At 44.1% G+C, this 5457-nt stretch overlaps 1 long non-coding RNA gene across 1 annotated transcript; it reads left to right on the forward strand.

The window, feature by feature from the left end:
- The first annotated feature begins 1483 nt into the window (after positions 1-1483).
- LOC102371863 lies at positions 1484-5136 on the forward strand. The gene is made up of 3 exons (XR_322861.3): positions 1484-1519; positions 4858-4943; positions 5061-5136. It is a non-coding gene; the product is annotated as an uncharacterized LOC102371863 (long non-coding RNA).
- Positions 5137-5457: the final 321 nt, after the last annotated feature.

Here is a 5457-nt window from a genome sequence, read left to right on the forward strand (position 1 = left end):
TTAGCAGGACCAGGTTAGCGTGCCCTAGCCCCACACCACCTCCCCTACAGGCTTTGTGCTGGGCATAAAGAATAGGGTGCACCTCCTTCTCCTCAGTTCCCTTTAACTGCCTAGGCTCATAACAGTACCTTCCTTGTTAGTTTGTTCTCTGGTGGTCTTCAAAGTCTTTGGGCTTTCTGAATAGCCATTGTTGTTGTGATAGTCCTGTTCATTGTTTTTTTCCTTGTTGCATTTCATTCATTCCTGTTTACATATGTTCCTTTTCCCCACTCCCCTTTGGGGTCTCATTACCTGATTTAGCTTCATCTTTCCCCCTTTATAGTTTCTCAGAGGTGCTAACATTACTGCTAGCCCTTTTATTTCTTTCGAATGGGGAAGAAGAAAGGGCTTTGACAATATTTTTCTTCTCCTCCTCTTTCTCCCTGCTTATCCATGAGCTGCTGTCACTGCTTCTCTGGGGTTCAAACTATGTACATTTTTTGCCAGTGTGCTACCTGTGCACACTAGGTGTGAACAAGCTTGCAGCTAGTTTAGATTAGAATCTATCCCCAGCTGTGGCTAATGACATACGAGCTGGGTGTTAGTTTCCACAGTTGTGACTGACCCAAGTTCTTGAAGGAGTAAGAAAATGTACCTGGCAGAAACTGGAGTTCCTTGAAATATATTGTCCATATGTGCATGCCACTCTCCATCACCTCTTTCTTGGCACACAGTACATTTTGGGACTGCAGCTGAGAGAAAACCAAGGTGTTAGAAACATGCATTACTATCTATGCCTTGAAACTAGAGTATATAGAAAGTTGGGGGCACAGCATGTAACACAAGTGCTGCTAAAGCAAAATAGATACCACTGAGTTCAAGTGTTTGGTGCACATGTGCACCCACAGTAAATGGGTGCAAATGGATAAGGCAGCTAGAAGTTACTCTTTTTTTCTGTAGAATCATGAGCTTTCTAGTTTCACTGGAATGTATGAAGTAGCTTTTCCTTCAGTTCATACAAAACAATTAGGTAGGTTAGGAATGCCAAAAGTTTGGTTTGGAATTAAAACCTTTGTTTTTAGGGAAGGATCATCAAAAGAAACAACTCACTGGATGTGTTTACACGTGTACATTTAATGTGCATTAGCTCATCTACATGTATGCACTCTTAGTGCACCTTAAAAATGACAATTTTAGGCTATTCAAGCCTAAATTTGATACCTGCATGGTATCAAATTTATGCATGAATAGCTAAGTCACATTAGCGAATGCATAGATGCACTAATGTGCATTAACGTGATGTATGTCCATTGACCTGGGACTAATTTTAGTCCCAAGCTGGTCTACACGCTTGCATTAATGCGCCTTAGCACATGCATATTGTGGCAGTGCACCTTTGGGTGCCTGCCACTTTAAGGGCTGAAGTAGGTGCCTGATGGCGGCAGCCATTTTGAGGACAAGTTATATGAAAGCTGCAGTTTGCTGCTGCCAGCCCAAGCAGAAACATCACCTGGCTGAGCTGCAGCAGGAACACTAGGAGGTAAGGGCAAGAGCTTATGGGGATAGCTAGGAGGCTTTTGGTCCTGGGCATGACCTAAAACTGCACCCTGCCAGGCATGGGTGGCCTGGTGGGGGTTCTAGTGGCATGGGAACCCCCAGGAAATGCCAGGCCAGTTATCACCCTGGTGAAAGGCGGGTCGGGGTGCCTTAATAACCCCAGCCCCCACAACTCAGTACAAGGCACGACTATGGCCACCAGAGCCCCAGGGGGTGTAAGACCCCAGTAGAGGAGTGGGGCCAGGCACAGCTGCGGCCACCTGAGCCCATAGGGGAGGAAGACCCCAGAGGCCTCTGGTTGGGGGATAGCTGTGTGGCCCTGTACAGAGTAGGGTCAAATGGGAGTAGGCCTGAAGGGCTGTGCATGGAGGTGGGAGGCTAAGTAGGGCTGAACAGAGAGTAGGCCTGAAGGGCAGTCCCAAGGGTGCATTGAGTAGGGCCGAACTGGGAGTAAACCTGAAGGGCAGCGCAAGGGCCAGCCCCGAGAGTAGTTGATTGTGGGGATGATGAGAAGACCCAAGGGTAGGGCATGGTGTAGAGGCCATAGAGTGAGCATAGGAGGATCCTCATGTGTGGGGAAGAGGCCAAGGCATGTTTGTGGATGCCTGAGGCTGTAGTTTGGGCCAGAAGCCAAGAGTGGGGGCTCAGCCAGAGAGTTAGGGGCGAGTCCTGACCCTGGTAAGTCATCCACTGCAAGGAGGCTGAGTTTGGGTCAAAAATTACAGCAAGGGAGAGCACGATGGCCTGGTGCTCCATGGAAGGAGGGAGAGTTCCTGTGAGACCCTGGAGCACCAGTCATGCTGTGGGTTTTGAACATCATGTGGATGCCATCTATGAGGCCTGGGATGCAGTACAGGGGTGGCTGGAGCTGCATACATAGGCCCAGGAGAACAGAGCTGCCAAAGGGCAACCTCCCACCTAATTAAGACACCAATTATTGAACAACAAGGCGTGGCAGAAGAGAGAGGCAGGCAGTTAGCCCAGAAACAGGGGGGCAGGACAGCTTCTAGCTGGCTCCCGGAAGGCCCTTTGTTACATATATATAGACACATGCCTAAATCGCCTTAATGTGCATTAAGTTTAGCCACACGTGAAAGCACATGTAAACATGCCCACTGGGACACTGTGTAGAAATTGGCAAGGATAAACATAATTATCAACCCTTTGGTTTTGTAAAAGAAAATGCTACATATTGTTAAATGTGGTCTCTTTCAGGAGAAGTGCTCTGAGCGTTACAAACTGAGTGGCATAAATTCTGCAATCACCTACAACTGCTGGCATTTGATACACAGGGGGTGCGTCTACACGAGATGCTAACTGCACAGTACCCTAATTCTACTGTGCATTAGCATGCATGGTAAAAACCATGATAATACACTACATTAGGCTACTGCGCAGTTAGCATAACTAAAAAGACATATGCTAGCACTACTGTGCAGTGCATTGATTTAGTCCTTGGTTATACTTGGCACATTAATAAACATGTTGACATGCCCAGGGAGCTCTAAGGAATGCTAGCTTGAATATGCATGCAGTCAACTTGAGTATAGCAAACTGTAACAAAGCCACTGTTAGCTCCTTTTTTTCTGGAAGTTCAGCTCCAATTACACCTTTAAGCCTGCAGCATCACTAGAGGATTCCTGATGTTGCATTCTTGAAATGTTTATGTTGGGGCAAAGTCTAATTTGAGACAACATCCAAAAAACAAATTATCTCAGATAAACTTCAGTCTTTTGTGCCAAACAACCTTCATTTTGCTGAAGATATATTGATCTAATAGCTGGAACTGCATAAAAGCTTAAGGAAATAACAGAAAGGCTGCATACGGCTACAAAAAGATATGAAATGCAAATTAGTACAGAGAAGAACAAAGTAATGATAATGTCACCCCGTAGCAATGATGATGCATCAGTAAAAATTGGTAACGATAAGCTAGAAATAGTAAAACACTTTAAATATCTTGGAGTGACCATCACAGAAGATGCTACATCAGAAAAAGAAGTAAAAACAAGAATAGCCATGGCCACTGAACAACTAGCGAAGCTAAAGAAAATCTGGACTAGCAATCACATCATAGTGAAAACAAAATTCTACCTACTATATGCTGCTATATGCTGTTGTAATTTCAACAACTCTATGGACGCTCACTAGGGCATTGGAAAAGCAAATTGAAACCTTTGAAATGTGGTGCTTTAGAGGACTTCTACACATACTCTACACTGCACACAGAACGAATGAATCTGTGAAAGTTCAAATCAGACAAGAAGTTGGCAAATACAAACTCTTACTTGAAATAATAATAAAAAGAAAGATGCAGTAGTTTGGACATGTAACAAGAAGGCCTGGCACTCTTACCAGTACCATCTTGCAGGGTGCTGTGGACAGACAAAAAAAAAAGAGGAAGACCTAGGATAAGCTGGACCAGCAACATTAAAGACTGGATTAAATTAAAACTGACTGATTGTACAAGGATTGCAAAAGACCAGGAAGAATGGAGGAAAGTTATTGCTACATCAAAGAAGCCCCAGTGGTCAGTGAGGCCTTGGGACCAACTTGACTTCACTTTGTGCCAAAACGCCCTTGGTAAAGCAAAAATTAAGATGACCATTGCAAGCTGGTTGCTGCTATTGCTGAATTGATGGCAAAGCTTAAGTGTGCTACAAATGGTGTTTCAAATATTGGGTGGGAACCAAAAAATCTTCCTATTTGTTACTGTAGCCTTTAACTTACATCAGCAAAAATGGCTTTGTGTGGAAAATTCCCTAATGATCCCACATGCGGGGTGTAGGTAAAGTCCTGCAGCAGCCATGTGAGGTGCCACAATGGGCTGGAATACTACACAGGATGTTTACACAAGACATTAGCCAGATAAGCGCTGCTTTGAACAGCAGCAAGTGTTTGCAGCATGATATGAAGCGATAGGCCAGTGTAGCCTGACTGCTGATTGTAGGGGAGGTTGCCCTCAAATGCTCCAATTGTGCAGGCTTTGTTACCATTATAGATAGCTTTATTAATTTTGTGTCCTAGTTACAAACAACCTGTCCCCTCTCCTGCAGACATTACCTTATGGGTTTTATTCTGTTCTGCATCTGCCCCAATATTTTTATTTTACAAGTTTCATTCTTTTATGAGGAGAGATTTTAAGAACAAGAGCTGGCACTTTACTCCTAGGGGGTCTCAAAGTACTTGAAAACAATAACTCAGCTCTCTCAGCACTCTGAAATCCAGTATGAAAAAGCCACCTTAGTTACCTGTGGCCTCATTTCTTGGTATCCACATGGCTTGGTGGGGCAGCCGCTATTAATATGCATTTTGTTCTAGAAAGAAACAGAACCAAAGAGGCTACTATTTACAATTTTCAGAAGATCCTTTTGCAGGACAAACCAAGCACAGGGCTCAATGGAGTGGTGAGTCCTTGTTTATAGACTAATATTCCGGAAGTTGTGCCTAGCTTTTTAAGAAAAGAAGGGTATAGCTGTTAAACAGGCTAATTTAATCATTTTATCTCTGTGTCGTCTCTATAGAATACAGATGATCCTTCCTCACTTCATAGGCACACAGTGAGGGCTAAGTGATGTCTACTAGCAACTTGAACAAGTGCAGGGCTATCCTAGTTATGGCTAATACTGTATTAAATATTATGCAAGTCTTTTTAATTGTGTGAAATTGGAATTTCTTCTATCTCATTTTCAGCTCCCTTGGCTTTGTGCACTTGTGCTCTCTCCCCTGCCCTCCCCTCCCCACCATCTCAACACAATCCCAGTCTGACCACAGTCATTTTCCCTTGTTTTTGCTTTGTTCCTCCTTACCACTTTTCACACCTCACCCCTTTGTGTATTATCATTCCACTTATAGCTGCATCTTGCAAATTGCCAGTCCTCTGCTTTGGTATATGTGTGGAAAGTGGTGGACATGCTTGAA

This window comes from Alligator sinensis, unplaced genomic scaffold, assembly GCF_000455745.1.
Source record: "Alligator sinensis unplaced genomic scaffold, ASM45574v1 scaffold73_1, whole genome shotgun sequence".
Classification (NCBI taxonomy): Eukaryota; Metazoa; Chordata; order Crocodylia; family Alligatoridae; genus Alligator; species Alligator sinensis.